Source organism: Macaca fascicularis, chromosome 12 (genome assembly GCF_037993035.2).
Source record: "Macaca fascicularis isolate 582-1 chromosome 12, T2T-MFA8v1.1".
Taxonomy (NCBI): Eukaryota; Metazoa; Chordata; class Mammalia; order Primates; family Cercopithecidae; genus Macaca; species Macaca fascicularis.
The window spans coordinates 127,850,297-127,868,922 of record NC_088386.1 but is presented as its reverse complement, the minus strand read 5'-3'; the positions used below and the strand labels follow the sequence as shown (position 1 = coordinate 127,868,922).

Genomic DNA, 18,626 nt, shown 5'->3' with positions numbered 1-18,626 from the left:
CCAGTATCATTCATAAACAGAAATGCAAATTTTTTAAACAAGATTTTAGGAAATCAATTGCAACAATATATAAGTAGAATAAGAATATGGCAGAATCAAGTGGGGTTTATCTCAGGAATGAAAGGTTACTTTTAGGAGCAGGCATGGTGGCACACACCTGTAATTCCAGCACTTTGGGAGGCCAAGGTAAGGATCACTCCTGAGGTCAGGAGTTTGAGACCAGCCTGGGCAACATGGTAAAAACCTTGTCTCTACTAAAAATAGAAAAATTAGCCAGGCATGATGGCACACACCTGTAGTTCCAGCTACTCGGGAGGCTGAGGCAGGAGAATCGCTTGAACCCGGGAGACAAAGGTTGCAGTGAGCTGAGATTGCGCCTCTGCACTCCAGCCTGGGTGACACAGCAAGACTCCATCTCAAAAAGGAAAAAGAAAGGTTACTTTTAATACAGTCATGCATTCCATAATGACATTTCAGTCAATGACAGACATATATGCTATGGTGGTCCCATAAGAATATAGGGAAGCTGAAAAATTCCTATCACCTAGTGACAGTACAGCCATCCCAACATTGTAGCACAACCCACTACTCATGTGTTTGTGTTGATGCTGATGTAAACAAGTCTACTGTGCTGCCAGTCATATAAAAGTATAGCACATACAATTATATATAGTACACAATACTTGATAATAAGTGACTATGTTACTGCTTTATGTATTCACCATACTTTCATCATTATTTTAGAGTATACCCCTACTTTTTTTTTTTTTAATTTTTTTTTTTTTTTTTTTTTTTTTTTGAGACTGAGTCTCACTCTGTAGCCAAGTTGGAGTTCAGTGGCACATCTCGGCTCACTGCAGCCTCCACTTCCCGGGTTCAAGTAATTCTCCTGCCTCAGGCTCCCAAGTAGCTGGGATTACAGGTGCGCACCACCATGCCCAGCTAATTTTTGTATTTTTAGTAGAGACAGGGTTTCACCGTGTTGGCCAGGATGGTCTCAATCTCTTGACTTTGTGATCCATCCGCCTCAGCCTCCCAAAGTGCTGGGATTACAGGTGTGAGCCACCGTGTCTGGCCACTCCTACTTGTTTTAAAAAGATGGGCTGGGCACAGTGGCTCACACCTGTAATCCCAGCACTTTGGGAGGCTGAGGCAAGCAGATAACGAGGTCTGGAGTTTGAGACCACCCTGGCCAACATGGTGAAACCCCGTCTCTACTAAAAATACAAAAAATGAGCCGAGCATGGTGGCATGTGCCTGTAGTCCCAGCTACTCGGGAGGCTGAGGCAGGAGAATCACTTGAACCCAGGAGGTGGAGGCTGCAGTGAGCCCAGATCGCACCACTGCACTCCAGCCTGGCAACAGAGTGAGACTCCATCTCAAAAAAACAAAAAAAAGGACAAAATAATCTGTACACCAAACCCCGACAACACACAATTTACCCATGTAACAAACTTGTACACATACCTCCAAACCTAAAGTAAAATTTGGAAATAAATAATTTCATTGGAAAATGTTAACTGCAAAACAGCCTCAAGCATGTCCCTCAGGAGGTATCCAGAAGAAGGCATTGTTACTGGAGATGACAGCTCCACGCATGTTATTGCCCCTGAAGACCTTCCAGTGGGACAAGATGTCGAGGTGGAAGAGAGTGATACTGATGATCCTGACTCTATGTAGGCCTAGGCTAATGTGTGTGTTTGTGTCTTAGTTTTTAACAAAAAAAATTTAAAAAGTAAGAAAAAAATAGAAAAAACGTTACCGAATAAGGACATAAGAGTATTTTTGTACAGCTGCACAGTGTGCTTGTGTTTTAAGCTAAGTATTATTATAAGAATCAAAATATTATAAAAAAATTAAAGTTTACAAAGTAAAAAAAGTCACAGTAAGCTAAGGTTAATTTATTATTGAAGAAAGAAAAATGTTTTCTATAAATTCAGTATAGCTTAAGTATACTGTGTTTATAAAGTCGACAGTAGTGCACAGTAATGTCCTAGGCCTTCACACTAATTCACCACTCACTGACTCACCCAGAGCAACTTCCAAGCCTGCAAGTTCCATTCATGGTAAATGCCCTACACAGTGTACCATTTTTTATCTTTTATACTGCATTTTTACTGTACCTTTTCGATGTATAGATACATCTAGATACATAAATACTTAGCATTATATTACAATTGCCTATGGTATTAAATACAGTTACATGCTGTACAGGTTTGTAGCCTAGGCGCAATAGGCTATACCATATAGCCTAGGTGTGTAGTAGACTACAACATCTAGGTTTGTGAAAGTACACTCTATGAGGTTTGCACAACAAAATTACCTAACAATGCATTTCTCAGAATGCATCCCCATTGTTAGGCAACAAATGGCTAACATGTAAATCAATGTAATAATTCACCATATTAACAAATGAAAAGAGGCTGGGTGCAGTGGCTCGCACCTGTAATCCCAACACTTTAAGACATGAAGGTGGGAGGATTGCTTGTGCTCAGGAGTTCAAGGCCAGCCTGGACCACATAAGGAGACCTCATCTCTACTAAAAAAACAAACAAACAAAAATCAGCCAGTGTAGTATGTCTGTGGTCCCAGCTACTTGGGAGGCTAAGGTGGGAGGACTACTTGAGCTCCAAAGGTCAATGCTGCTGTGAACCACAGTCATGCCACTGCATTCCAGCCTAGAAGATAGAGCAATATCCTGTCTCAGAAAAAAAAAAAAAAACATATGATCATCTCAGTAGATTCAGAAAAAGCACTTACCAAAATTCAATGTTCATTCTTGAAAAAAAAAAAAAAAAAACTCAGTAAACTAGAAATAGAAGAAAACTTCTCCAGTGATAAAATGCATATACAAATGATGGAAGACTAAATGCTTTCTCCCTAAGAGAAGAAACAAGACAAGTAATCTGCTCTCACCATCTCCATTTAACATTGTACTTGGGGATTGTAGCCAGTGCTGTAAAGCCTGGAAGGGAAGAATTAAAACTGTATTCACAGATGACATAATCTTTACATAGAAAATCTAATGGAATCTACTAAAAAGCTCTAGGACACCAGGCACAGTGGTTTACGCCTGTAATCCCAGCACTTTGGGAGGCCGAGGCGGACAGATCACTTGAGATCAGGAGTTTGAGGCTGGCCTGGCCAACATGGTGAAACCCCGTCTCTACTGAAAATACAAAAATTAGCCAGGCATGGTGGCGCACACCTGTAATCCCAGCTACTCAGGAGGCTGAGGCATAAGAGTTTCTTGAACCTGAGAGGTAGAGGTTGCAGTGAGCCAAGATTGTGCCACTGCACTCCTACCTGGGCAACAGAGCAAGACTCCATCTCAAAAAAAAAAAAAGTCTAGTACTAATAAGAACTAAGTGAGCTTAGCCAGACTGACAGAGAAGATTAATGTAAAAGATCAATCATATTTCTATATACTAGTGGCAATCAGAAATATAAATTTTAAAAATATAATTTTAATAGTGTATTAGTCCATTTCTCACACTGATACAAAGAAATACCCAAGACTGGGTAATTTATAAAGGAAAGAGGGTTGACTCAGTTCCACATGGCTGGGAAAGACTCAGGAAACTTATAATCACGATGAAAGAGGAAACAGGCATGTCTTATACGGCAGCGGCAGGCAAGTGAGAGAGCATGTGAGAACACAGGAAAAACTAACGTTTATACAACCATCAGATCTTGTGAGAATTCACTATTACCAGAACAGCATGGGGGAAACCAGCCCCATAATCCAATCACTTCCCTCCCTCGACACATGGGGATTACAATCTAACATGAAATTTGGGTGAGGACCTAAAACCAAACCATATCAAATAGCATCAAAAACTATTAAATACTTAGGGATAACTAAACATTGACGGTTTCCTTAAAGGTTAAGCATATGCCTATTATATGATCTAGCCATTCTACTCCTAGGTATTTAACCAAAAGGAATAAAAATATAGGTCCATACAAAGCCTTGTAAACAAATTTTTATAGAAGACTTACTTGTTAATAACTAAAACTGGAAACAACCAACATGTCCATTGGTAGGTAAATGTATTAATAAACTGAGGTATATCCATGCAATGCATTATTACACAGCAATAAAGAGGAATCAGCTACTGATACACTTAACAACAAGGATGACTCTCAATTATGCTGAGTGAAAGAAGGATAACCACATATTGTGTGGTTCCGTTTATATAAAATAAGAGGAAATTCTAGGAAATGAAAGTTAATGTACAATGATAAAAACATCAGTTAGGCCAGGTGCAGTGACTCACGCCTGTAATCCCAACACTTTGGGAGGCTGAGGTGGGTGGATCATGAGGTCAGGAGATCGAGACCATCCTGGCTAATACGATGAAACCCCGTTTCTACTAAAAATACAAAAAGTTAGCCAGGCGTGCTGGCGGGCACCTGTAGTCCCAGCTATTCGGGAGGCTGAGGCAGGAGAATAGAGTGAACCTGGGAGGCGGAGCTTGCAGTGAGCCGAGATCACGCCACTGCACTCCAGCCTGGGGGACAGAGCGAGAGTCTCTCTAAAAAAAAAAAAAAAGTTATCTGGGATAGGGATCAGGAAGCCAGGGGTATGAAAACAGCTTTGGGTATAATAGATATGGTCACTGTCTTGTTTGTGATGATAGTCTTACAAGTACACACATATGTCAAAACTTAACCAATTGTACACTTTAGAGTTTATAACCTGTCAACTATATCTCAATAAATCACCTTTAAAAATATGGTCTTAACCAATAATTAATAATCCTAAACAACACAAATTGAGCCCTAATTCATTTATTAAAAATCAGACATATTTCAGTCATAAAACTTATAAGGCATTCTTACTTGTAAACTATTATGAAAGACTGATTTGAACTGGCAAAAATTCAATAAAACATAAAGAAAATAAATGCATTATTTCAACAAAAAAGTCTCAGAACAATTCATTTTTTTCATTTACAAAAATTAACTAAAATTAAAAAGAAACAAGTAAATTTCTGACCTTGTTTAATCCTGTGCCATAAGTAAAAGGATTAAACAAAAATAATAATAGCTCCTTCTTGGTATAACTGTTGCCAGAGTTTTGCATTCAACCTTTTAAAAGTGATTAAAAATAACCATGGCAGACATCAGAGAAAGAGGCAACTACTTCCCATGTGGAAAGCTGGTATCTAGAAAAATGAAGTTAAACAGAAATGTTTGGGCCTTCTCTCTGAATCTGTCAGCACCTAGATAATCACCACAAACTTTTCCTCATCAAAGCCTAATAAGAAATAGAAACAATCCAATTTCATTAGAGGAGGACCAAAAAGGAAGTATAAGCAGGATTCTTCAATTAGCATTATACAACCCTGCCTCCTCCTGGTTTGGGTCACACAACCTCTCAGTGTCTACCAGACACTCCACCAATACTTTACTGAGGGTAGGGTACTTCATCAGCCCTTCTCCCCTCCTGATTTCATCAGAGATAATTTCAAGGTACTTTGCACCACATGAAGTGACATCCTACCAGTATGACCAGTGTCTCATCTGTCATTATCAGTACATCCCAAAGGCTGCCTGTTATTGGGGCAAGAAAGGAATCAAAAGTAGGTGGACTAACAGTTGACTAAACCTGATCAAGTCTTGCCTCAACATAACTGGTCACTTAATAACTACTCTAAGGCATCAAGTTCTTGCTATGGTTTCAAACAAAATACCTTCTATATGAAAAACCCATCAAATCCTTCTACTTCATGTTACATGACAAAAAGGAGCATCTTGTGCTGTTCTACCACCACTCTCAGTTTAATAAAGACAACAAGAATTCCAGGACAGGCACAGTGGTTCATGCCTGTAACTCCAACATTTGAGAGGCTGAGGCAGGAGGATCACTTGAGGCCAAGAGTTTCAGATAAGCCTGAGCAACACAGCAAGACCCTGTCTCCACAAAAAAAAAAAAAAAAAGTTTTTTAACTAGCTGGGCATGGTGGCTTATGCCTATAGACCCAGCCACTCAAGAGGCTCAGGTGGGAAGATCACTCCAGCCCGGGAGTTCAAGGTTACAGTGAGCTATGATCACACCACTGCACTCCAGCCTGGGCAGCAGAGTGAGAATCTGTCTCAAAAAAGCCAGGTGCGGTGGCTCACGTCTGTAATCCCAGCACTTGGGGAGGCCAAGGCGGGTGGATTGCTTGAGGTCAGGAGTTTGAGACCAGCCTGGCCAACATGGTGAAACCCCACCTCTACTAAAAATACAAAAAATTAGCCAGGTGTGGTGGTGTGAGCTTGTAGTCCCAGCTACTCGGGAGGTTGAGGCTGGAGAATTGCTCGAGCCCAGGAGGCAGAGGTTGCACTGAGCTGAGATTGTGCCACTGCACTCCAGCCTGGGCAACAGAGTAAGTCTCCGTCTCAAAAAAAAATAAAGAAGACGACTTCTGGTCAAGTCTCCACCTCCCTGACATCACCAAAAATGGCATAGATGGCCAGACCTCAGAGGGATGTATTCATTCATTCCAGGCCCTGTTTTACTTGTACTCATGCTCAATAGTATTTTGTTTCATGAAACTCCTCCTGTAAAACAAAAACTTTTTGAAGGATAAAATAAAAGGACAGGCTGGGCATGGTGGCTCACATCTATAATCCCAGAACTTTGGGAGGCTGAGGCAGGAGGATCGCTTGAGCCCAGAAGGTCGAGGCCGCAGTGAGCCATGATCTCACCACTGCACTCCAGCCAGGGCAACATGGACATGGCATCAGAGGGTCTGCTTTGACTAGAGCACTGTTCTCTTCCTGTGCTTCTTGTAGATATCAGTTAAAATGTCATTTCGGTGATTTCTCTAAAACACTTGTCACAGCCACAGTTTTGCATTTGTGTGATTATTTGAGTATCATCTACAGAGGACAGGGATCATATGTGCACTCACTCTCCCCCATCTCCAATGCCAAGCATAGTGCCTAGTACCAAGTAATTACTCAAATATTATATTTGTTGATTAAGTGAATAAATGAACACTAAGTCTATAAGAAAGCAACAAAACATCTTTTAAGAGGACTTAAGAGTTGCATCATCTTCACAAATGTATCTTTGGTGGATGCCCAAAGCAGCTGAGCCCCCTTATTAAACTCAAAAAAAAAAAAAAAAAAAGTCAATTCAGATGTCTACATAAATTGCTCTGGCCTTCAATGTCTCAAGGCAAATGCTGAGCATCAAAGGCTGATAGGCTAAACACACACACCCTCTGTATATAAAGCATACCTACTGGTTGCTAAGTAACAGTTGTTTTTGGTATTTCCTGATACTGTTGCTGCTACATAGGAAGCACTTCGGAAATACCCCAGTCAAATAAAAAAGAGCAACACTTCACAAGACTCTTGAGTATGAATGAAACAGTAACTATACTTAAACTGTGGTGTTTCATATAAACCTAACACCAAATGCAGAAGCAAAGAATCTCTAAGTGGCAAAGCCCTCAGTTAGTAGCTTCACTATTTTAGATCTCACACAGGAAAAATGCCATATAGATTTGTACTAAGACTATTTGAAAGAAATAGATCACAAATCAAGTGACCTGAGAGCATTAAATAAGAACTTCAAAATGCCACATGGAACTATTTCCCAAACTATTAAGAATATAAAGAAAGGAATTAGGACTTCCTGTCCCCTCCAATACAAATACAAATTATATCTGTACTTTAGAGACAAATCAAGTCCCATTTCATCCATAAATGACTTCTCCACCCTGACCTACTACAGCACTTAAAATCTGTACCACATATTTTGCATTTAAACAAATGTTCATTTTATTGCTTTCCTAATAATTTCATGTGTGCAGTCTTTTATTTCTTTTATATCCTTTAAAGTGTATAATGCTGTAGATGCTTAATAAATATTTATTAAATTGGAATGAAATTATAGTTTTGAATGAATTTTGGTATACTCACACATTTTATTCCCAAATAACATCATTTCCAAAAACGGTTCACATGCCTCAGTTTTAGCTCCATCATCATCAGATTAAAAATAAAGTCGTTATCCAACCACGATCAAATAAGGCTTACAGTTTTCTTAGTATCACTCATTCAAACTCAAATCAGGGGAGGTTTCCAGTGCCATAGTGTCTTTTGAAGTCTAAGTCCAGGCTACTAACAACACCTGCCCCTACTTTCTTCAATGCAGCAAATTTCACTTGAAATATTTCTCAAACCTAGTCAGTCTTAGGAAGATTTCCTTCTGCAGAAAACTTGTAAGACACAAAGTCTAAGCTCTAGAATATACTAACCATACCTCACTCACAACTGGGAAGCAAATTCCCCAGAAAAGGATCAGTTCAAGATGTACAGTTAAATGAGTCTCACACCTATAGAACCATGGAACAGAACAGAAAACTCAGAAATAATGCCACACACCTACAACCATCTGATCTTCAACAAGCTGGCAAAAAGCAAGCAATGGGGAAAGGACTCCCTATCCAACAAATGGTGCTGGGATAACTCACTGGCCATACGCAGAAGAATAAAACTGGATCCTTGTATTTCACAATATACATAATGGGTTAAAGATTTAAATGCAAAGACCTCAGTCAGGCACAGTAGCTCATGCCTGTAATTCCAGCACTTTGGGTGACTCAAGGCAGATCTCTTGAGCCTAGGAGCCAGAGACCAGCCTGGACAACATGGTAAAACCACATCTCCACAAAAAATACAAAAATTAGGCGAACGTGGTAGTGCACACCTGTAGTCTCAGCTACTCCGAAGGCTGAGGTGGGAGGATCACTTGAGCCTGGGAAGTCGAGGCTGCAGTGAGCTGCAGTCACTCCACTGCACTCCAGCCTGGGTGCCAGTGAGGCCCTGTCTCAAAATAAAATAAAAGACCTCAAACTATAAAAATCCTAGAAGAAACCCCAGGAAATACACTTCTTGATATTGACCTTGGCAAATTTTTGGCTAAGTCCCCATAAGCAACTGCAGCAAAAACAAAAATTGACAAGTTGGAACTAATTAAACTAGAGCATCCGCACAGCAAAAGAAATTATCAACAGAGTAAACAGTCAACATACAAAATGGGAGAAAATATTCCCAAACTATGCATCTGACAAAGGTCCAATATCCAGAATCCCTATGAAACTTAAATCAACAAGCAAAAAACAAGCCCATTTTTAAAAATGGCCAAAGGACATGAACAAACACTTCTCAGAAGAAATACAAAAAAAAAAAGACCACGACATATAAGCAGCCAACAAATATATGGAAAACATAATCATGACTAATTATCAGAGAAATGCCAATCAAAACCACAGTGAAACACCATCTCATACCAGTCAGAATGGCTATTATCAAAAAGTCAGAAAACAAGCCCTGTTAGGCTCCGTTGAGAAGGGAACACTTATACACTGTTGGTGGGAATGTAAATTAGTTCAGCCACTGTGGAAAGCAGTTTAGAGACTTCTCAAAGAACTTAAAGAGCCACCATTTCACCCAGCAATCCCATTGCTGAGTATATAACCAAAGGAAAACAGACCATTATACCAAAAAGACATATGCACTTGTATGTTCACGGCTGAGCTATTCACAACAGCAAAGACAAGGAATCAACCTAAGTGACCATCAATGGTGGACCGGACAAAAAAATGTGGATGTACCCTATGGAATACTATGCAGCCACAAAAAAAAGGAGAAAATCACGTCCTTTGCAGCAACACAGGTGGAGCTGGAGGCCATAATCCTAAACGAATTAGCACAAGAACAGAAAACTAAATACCATATGTTCTTACTTATAAGTGGGAGCTAAACATTGAGCGCACTTACAAGTGGGAGTAGAAACATTGAGCGCCCATGGACATAAACATGGTAACGGTACACAGTGTAGACTACTGGAAGGAGGGGAGAGATGGGGGATGTGGGCTGAAAAACTGCCTACTGGGTTCTATGCTCAATACCTGGGTGCAATACACCCAAGTGAGTAACCTGCATGCGTATCCCCCATATCTAAAATAAAAGTTTAAATTATTTTTTTAAAAGAGTCTCTACGATCAATAAAGCAGATAAAGTGTATCACTGTGGAAAGCGCAAACGTCAAGAACATGTTATAATTAAGCGGCTGCCATTCAAGATTCCCAAGGCTCCCCATCCCTGCCAGTCCTGAAACATCTCGATCAAGACCCTTGAGAACGCATCCACAGGTGACCCGAGCCTGGGGAAACGTCCTCTCTACAGCAACAGGCTCTAATTCTGGTCTCGCTCCCCTCACCCCATCCTAGGCTACAAAGGCCCCGGCGCTAATAAGCGCGGCCTGGGAGGCCTGGTCGGTCAGGAGCGGAGAGTGGGGAGCTGGGGACACTGAGGGAGATGCCGGACAGGGAAGACGCGTGGGCCGGGGAGCAACGCCAGAGGCGGAAGACGCTCCTCTCGGGCCGCCACCGCAGGTGCCTGGCGAAGCGCCGCGGAGCCCCCCAGAGGCCAGACCGCGGGTCGGTCCCGAAGGGGTCGTGCAGCAGTAGGCGGTGTAGGGGGCAGGCGAGTGAGGGCCTCACCGTTTCTCCCCGGAGGCCGGCGCCGCCGCAGTCCCGCAATTGCTAAGGAGAATGCTCTTCCGGGTCACGGGCGCGGAGTTCTAGATAGCGACGGTGGCCGGGCGAGGCCGAGAGCGAAGTGCGCGGGGCGTGTGCTCGGTGGAGGAGCTGGTAGTCGGCGGTTCAGCTGCCGAAAGGGCGAAATGGCCAGGCCAGGGGCCGCTGCGCCTTCTCCGGCCTCGCTCGTGGGGAGAACTGGCTGCAACGGTTGGCTCCCAGTGGGCGGCCTCTGAGACGCCTTGTGCCAGGCGCGGGCTGGCTCCGCGCCCCTGTCTCACAGGCAGGAGCCTTCCAGACCCGGCTCCTGAACCTCCAGGCTCTGCTCCACTGGGCCAGGTCTTGCACGGCAGACGCCGCCGGCCACTTTCCTGTGACAAGGCTTTGCTCATTCTTTCGTTTACTTACTGCTCATTTATTGGACAACTGCTTGGGGCGAGGTGCAGTGCTGGCACTGTGGATACAGAGATGGGCAACCCCCGCGTGGTCCCTGCCCTCAGGATGCGAGGCTGATGGCAGAGCAAGCAGATGCCGTCCCCGGGATGATCGGAGGAAAGGAGACTAGGGGAGCCTGCCCAAGGGGCCCACCCCGACATGGGTGGGGAGCAGTTCATGATGGAGACGTCGACCTAGTAGAAAGGGTAGGGAAGAGGGTTTCAGGTGAGAGAAGAAGCGCAGTTGAGAAAGCCCCTGACAGTTCAGTGTGGCCCGCCCAGGGAAGTGTGGAGAGGAGACAATCGCTAAGCACGGGACCTAGGAAACACCAATATTGTAGATGTGAGCAAAGGAAAGGGAAATCCGAAGAGCAGCCAGAACGTTCGGGAGAGCTCAAGAGGAAAGCATGCCAGTGAGGGGATGGCCGCCATTCTCAAGCTATGGAGATCCAGTGTCCATTGGTGACCATAGAAAAATCAAACTTCCCTTTGGGAGGCCGAGGTGGGCGGATCACCTGAGGTCGGGAGTTCAAGACCAGCCTGACATGGAGAAACCCCGTCTGTATTGCAAAATTAGCCGGGCGTGGTGGCACAAGCCTGCAATCCCAGCTACTCGGGAAGCTGAGGCAGGTGAATCGCTTGAACCTGGGAGACGGAGGTTGCGGTGAGCCGAGATCGCGCCATTGCACTCCAACCGGGGCAACAAGAGTGAAATCTCCGTCTCAAAAAAAAAAAAGAAAAAAGAAAAATCAAACTTCCGAGACCAGTCTGGCGAACAATTGCACTACAGAAAAAAAAGGTTGGCTGGGGGAGGAGATACCAGAGGGCAAGGCAGACAGGGCAGAGACCAAACTTCGAAAATAGAATGTGGACAGATGCTTGAGTCTGTATGGAGTCCACCACCATATGCTCCATATTGAAACAAGGAAAAGAGATTAAATTGTTCCTGTATTTCTTTTTTCTTTTTCTTGCCTTTTTTTTTTTTTTTTTTTGAGACAGACTCTTGCTCTGTCGCCCAGGCTGGAGTGCAATGGTGTGATCTCGGCTCACTGCAACCTCCACCTCCTGGGTTCAAGCAATTATCCTGCCTCAGCCCCCCGAGTAGCTGGGACTACAGGCACCTGCCACCACGCCCAGCTAATTTTTGTATTTTTAGTAGAGAAGGGGTTTCACTGAGTTAGCCAGGATGGTCTCAATCTCCCGCCCACTTTGTTGTCCCAAAGTGCTGGGATTTACAGGTGTGAATCACCGTGCCCGGCCAATGTGTTGCCGTAGTCTAAGCAAATTCAGGGTTCCCCTTAATAATTGTGAGCTCCATGAACGTGGAAAACTTTGCATCTGCAGTACCTGCCACACGCATAGGCCTCAATCAATGTTTGCTTAACGCCTAAATGAACCCAAGGAACCTTTGCTTTTTAATGTTCACACAGATCTTTCTAGAGCCCTCAGGAAAACTGTGATTTCAGCAAAACTTGTCTTTGAAATGCAGAGGGTAGAGGAAGCCCAGCAAGGACAGGAGGCAGAGAGTGTCAGGGGTCCAGGAATTCAGTGGATAGGAGAGGGGCCAGTGGGGACAGGAAGGGTAAGACCCAGAAGAGGAAAAGAACAAAGGATTGAAATAAAATCTCTGGCTGGACAAAGTGGCTCACGCCTATAATCCCAGCACTTTGGGAGGCCAAGGTGGGCTGATCACTTGAGATCAGGAGTTCGAGACCAGCCTGGCCAACATGGTGAAACCCTGTCTCTACTAAAAATACAAAAAATTAGCCAGGCACAGTGGTGGATGCCTGTAGTCTCAGCTACTCGGGAGGCTGAGGCAGGAGAATTGCTTGAACCTGAGAGGTGGAGACTGCAGTGAGCCTAGATTGGGCCACTGCACTCCAGCCTGGGTGACAGAGCAAGACTCCGTCTCAAAAAATAAATGAAAAGAAAATCTGAGATTTCAGGACTAGAAATAGGAGGTAAAGCCAAGGAAACCAAAAATAATTAAAAGTAGGAATAGAGGAGCAAGGACAAGAGCAGAGGAAGTAGGGCTGAGACCATTATTTTACTTAAGTTCAACGGACAAATCTCATTTTGATTGGTCGTTTGTCAAAGTGTGATGCCTGCCTGTGTATAGGCTACAGGGCTAGGGTGGACATATCACCGTGCCCTCATTTTTTTTTGTTGTTAGGGGTGGGGGTACGAAGTCTCACTCTGTCGCCAGGCTGGAGTGCAGTAGTGCAATCGCGGCTCACTGCAACATTTGCCTCCCAGGTTCAAGCGATTCTCCTGCCTCAGCCTCTCAAGCAGCTGGGACTACAGGCGCGTGCCACCACACCCAGCCAATTTTTGCAGCAAACCGATAAATTCAAAATGTATGGCTGAAGAATTTAGAAACACCCAAATATTGGTCCTTTGGGAGTGCTATATCACAATATCATGGATTGAGTGGCTTATGAACAACAGAAATTTGTTTATCGTGGTTCTGAAGGCTGTGAAGTCCAAGATCAAGACACTAGCTGATTCCATCTCTGGTGAACCATTTCCTGGTTCATAGATGGCCTTCTTGGCCTGTTGTGACATGACAGGCTAGCTAGCTAGCTAGTCTCTCACAGGCCTCTTCTTAGAAGAGCACTAGTCCCATTAGTAAAAGCTCCACTCTCATGACCCAAGTACTTCCCAAAGTCCCCACCTCCAAATACCATCACACTGGGATTAGGGTTTCAACATACGAACTTTGAAAGAACACAGACATTCAGTCCATAACAGTCCATAACAGTCTGTTATGAAGTCCAAGGCTTCTGGAAGTTTAGGGCTTATACACAGTTATGGTTGCCCCAGAACCTCTCAGTCCCAGTCTGACCTGAATTCCTAACCACCACCACCCCTAATCCAGCCTTCTGGACTAACATCTACCCAGTCACAAAAGCAGACACCATGGGGTCACCCCTGACTCCACTTTCACTCATCATCATGCCCACACCCTAACAATCCAGTCCCTGAGCAGGTTCTGAGGATTGTCTCCTCCCCACCCAATTCCACTGCCACCAAGGACGGTGAAAGAAGCAAATAACCAAGTAACTCAGGGTCAATAACAAGTATTGCAACGTCAGAGATGAGTCAAGGTGATAAAGGTGGGGGGGTGTGTGTGTGAAAGTGTAATAACCAAATCAAACACCAAAACTCCAAGGAGATAAGATAGAATACATTCATTCAACATATTTTAGTTGCCTTTCACATGATAATTTTATCATACAGGCAGCAAAAGATAATGAAAGGACTATTAAAAAAGCTAAAGAAAAACTAAGAATCAAACACATTCCAAGAACCAAAGTGAAGCAGGATATGCTGGCCTTTTCAAGTCCCCGGTTCTGTTGAGGGATATGTTAAAATGCCAGGAGCCTGGCCTTCACCATGGCTGAGAGTGCCATGGCAAATAGAAAAAGTGTCTCATCATTCCCATATCCACTTGTTTTTGGCGTCCTCAATTACAACAACTACACCCACCCAGACCACTAATTCCAACATACAATTTTGGTCTGATTAAAGTCTATTTTTGCTCTTCTCTCAATTTAAACGTAATGTTTTTTAAAAAATTCATTGTCTTTTTTCTCTATATAGTGTTCTTTTTTTCTCTTAAAATTTTTTTTTCTTTTTTTTTTTTTTTTTTTTTTGAGACGGAGTCTTGCCCTGTCGCCAGGCTGGAGTGCAGTGGCGTGATCTCGGCTCACTGCAACCTCTGCCTTCCGGGTTCAAGCAATTCTCCTGCATCAGCCTCCCAAGTAGCTGGGACTACAGATGTGTACCACCATGCCCAGCTAATTTTTGTATTTTTAGTAGAGACAGGGTTTCACCATGTTGGCCAGGATGGTCTGGATCTCTTGATCTTGTGATCCGCCTGCCCCAGCCTCCCAAAGTACTGGGACTACAGGCATGAGCCACCGTGCCCAGCCTTAACTTTTAAAATCTAAATCCTATGAGAATATTTATTTTTCTTTGGCCTCTGAGATCTTAGCTTAATTTCTCTTTTGCCTTCTAGCTCCTATTTAAAATGTCATCTTTTTAAATATTTTAACCTATTAATTTTATTTTATGTGGATGTTATCAACATATTTTGCTTAACCTTTTAGGTTTAATTTTTTGTTTGTTTGTTTTCTAGTGCTTTCCTCTTTATTTTCTTTTTAATTTCATATACACTACTTTAAAAGTGGATTTTATGCTTGAACCCAGGAGGCAGAGATTGCAGTGAGCTGAGATTGTGCCATTGCACTTCAGCCTGGGAGACAGAGCAAGGCTCTGTCTAAAAAAAAATAATAAATTAAAGTGGATTTTAGAAAATTCCCTGATTTACAGTGTTGTCCTTTCTACGTTTTTATTCACACGTTTTTAGCTTTAAATCTGTCTTAATTTTTATACTCTGTCATCATTCTATTTTATCTTTTCTTTCTCATGTCTTCCATCTTGCATATTTTTTCTGGTTTTAAACTTTCTCTTTTAATCACAGATACATCTCACCAGCTACAAGTGGCATCTAATAACTTTTACACTTTAAAAGAGAAAAAAAAATGGCATTCAATTCACAAAACCCAGAACGCTTGTACCTTTGTTTTGTTGGGGAATTCACTGAAATGGGAGGTACAAGATTTTACTTTCTTCTGTACCTTACTGCCTGCCAGAGACCAGCCTCATATGTAGCTGGTATAACAAAAAGGGGTTTCTTGTGTTGCAAATTCAATATAGCAGCAATTCGGCATAACAGTTAGGACAGAGGGAGCCAAACTGCTGGGTTCAAATCTAACTGAACCAGTTACTCACTGTGTGTGACCTTGGACAAGTTACTCGACCTCTCTGCCCGTTTTCCTTGCCTGTGGAATGTAGATAATGATAGTCATATCACCTCATGAGGTTGATATGAGATTTAAATGAGTCAATGCATGTAAAGTACTTAGAACAGTGCCTGAGCACATTGTGAATATATATTTGCTAACATTGACATTTAATAAGAAGTGGTCACTCTTAGGAGTGAAAAATGACTGTGTGGCCAGGCACAGTGGCTCACTCCTATAATGCCAGCACTTTGGGAGGCCAAGGTGGGTGGATTGCTTAAGCCCAGGAGTTCGAGACCATCCTGGACAACATGGCAAAACCCTGTCACTACCAAAAAAATACAAAAATTAACTGGGCGTGGTGGTGCACACCTGTAGTCCCAGCTACTTGGGAGGCCGAAGTGGATGGATCACTTGAGCCTGGGAGGCAGAGGTTGTGGTGAGCCAAGATCACGCCACTGCACTCCAGCCTGGGTGACAAAGCGAGACTCTGTCTCAGAAAAAACAGGACTATGAATTGACCATCCATAGCGATTGACCTATTGATATGAATTAGGGGTCCACTGGAGCCAATCAGTTGAGCCAAGGAAACTGATTCACTTAGGGGAATTATGACTGCCCAGGTTGTAGGGACTAGGGAGTGTGTATGTATACTTATCTGGAGGGAGGTAGCAATTTCAATGAAGGGCATGTAGGCAGGGAGAAATAATAGTTGTATGTAGCATAGCTTGATATCTCCACAAACATGCATAGTCCAGTCTGAAAGCAGGGATATATAGTTGTAATAAAATGTAACAATCATATTTTAAAATATTTAACAGGATTTAAAGCTGAATTTGCTAGTGTACAAAAAAAGGAAAAATAATAAAATATTTAACTGGAGAGAAAAGTTTTCAGAATACCCAAACAAAACCAAATGAAACCAAGAGGACCTGGTTAAGAAGAGAGAGGATGAGTAAATTACTCCCAAAATTCTGTATTTCTATATAAGAAAGGAAAATGGTGTTGAGTTAGAGCAGATATGAAAAATGGGCGGGTGCAGTGACTCACGCCTATAATTCCAGCACTTTGGGAGGCCAAGGTGGCCAGATCACCTGAGGTCAGGAGTTCAAGACCAGCCTGGCCAACATGGTGAAATCCCATCTTTACTAAAAATACAAAAATTAGGCAGGCATGGTGAGGGGCACCTGTAGTCCCAGCTACTCAGGCAGCTGAGGCAGGAGAATCACTTCAACCTGGGAGGCAGATGTTGCAGTGAGCCGAGATGGCGTCATTGCATTCCATCCTGGGTGACAGAGCAAAACTCTATCTCAGAGAAAGAGAGAGAGAGAGAGAGAGAAAGAGAAAGAAAGAGAAAGAGAGAAAGAAAGAAGCACAGGCTGTTTGGGGGTAGGTAATTGAAGACAGAAAAACATGAGGAAATTGAGTTGTTCAAAAAATGTTACATTCGGCTGGGCATGGTGGCTCACACCTGTAATCCCGGCACTTTGGGAGGTCGAGGCGGGTGGATCACAAGGTCAGGAGTTCAAGACCAGCCTGGCCAACATGGTGAAACCCCCTCTCTACTAAAAATACAAAAATTAGTCGGGTGTGGTGACATGTGCCTGTAGTCCCAGCTACTCGGGAGGCTGAGGCAGGAGAATCATTTGATTCTCCCTGGAGGTAGAGGTTGCAGTGAGCCAAGACCTCACCATCTTACTCCAGCCTGGGCGACAGAGAAAGACTCTGTCTGAAAAAAAAAGAAAAAGAAAAAAAAAGTTAAATTCGATCTCACTTAAATGAATTTTTAAAACACTTAAATGAATTTTTAAAATGGAAATCCTATGTTAAGTTAAAGAGTAAACAAATAATTTTATTACCTGAGAAAAATACCAGAAAACACAATTACAACAATTATAAGATTACATGTAAATGGACTGAATTCTCCTATTTAAAAAATAGAATTACAAACTAGATTAAAAAGACAACATCCACACATGCATCTTATTTTAAAACACACAAACACTTACAGAAAAAAGAGAATAATTTAAAAGCCTAGCATAGATAAGTCATGTTTGCACAAAGCAAGTGTGGTGAGTCTCAGCTTGACTGATTAAGTTATTATGTTCATCCCAGGAGTCCGGCATACCTAGGCAAGCCCAAAACACCAGTGGGAGGACCCACTGGAGGTCTATTTGCATGAGGAGCCAGGCCGCTAGGAAAGAATTCCTTCTTCAGACAAAGCCAAACAGAAGACCAAGGTTAACAGGTCAGCATGATGCTCTGTGAAGCAGGGAGGCTGCAGAGAGGGAGAGCCCCCAAAACAGGATATTTGGCTTAAGGCAGCCCTGCTTTGTAGCTTTTCAACAGAAAGTAGCATTAGCAGGGGAGAGTACTGTTGGAGCGTGTTGGCATAAACTCTCAATAATACTCCATTCAATGGCCCCAACCACAGGCTCTGCCCCAGCTCTACTGAGGAATCACCAGCAAGTCCTTGCACTTCAGAGGCCTCCATTTTTTTCTTCTACAAAGGGATGTGATTGGACGAACTGCTCCAAAGAGGAAAAACTGGGAAACAAACAGCTTTCTCAAGTGTACCTGAAGCTTTTACAAAAATTAATTGCAATTTTGAAGACAAAGGTATTATTAGAAAAGATTTCACACATTGATTCAGACTGCAATTCAATAAATTATAGAGAAAGGCAGTATACCACCATTTTGCACATGGCCAGATAAGAATAGAAGAAATACTCCGTGATAGAACGACTGAGTTGAAAAGGCAGTGCGAAATATAGAGACATTAAAACCGAAAAAGATAACAGGTACATGGTCAAAGCTGTATCAGAGGAACTTTTGTA

General features: G+C 42.8%; 1 protein-coding gene across 8 annotated transcripts in view; it reads right to left on the bottom strand.

Moving 5' to 3' along the window:
- DIS3L2 (DIS3 like 3'-5' exoribonuclease 2) overlaps positions 1–10,564 on the bottom strand; it is a 380,375-nt gene extending 369,811 nt beyond the window's left edge. For 6 of the 8 annotated variants that reach the window (XM_065526248.1, XM_074010515.1, XM_045367887.2 and 3 more), the window contains exon 1: positions 10,512–10,564. The gene's annotated coding sequence lies outside the window, so the exon portion shown is untranslated. Of the gene's footprint in view, positions 1–293; positions 416–10,511 lie in introns of all 8 variants that reach the window. The other 2 variants (XM_065526247.1, XM_074010517.1) reach the window with 1 other exon arrangement.
- Positions 10,565–18,626: the final 8,062 nt, after the last annotated feature.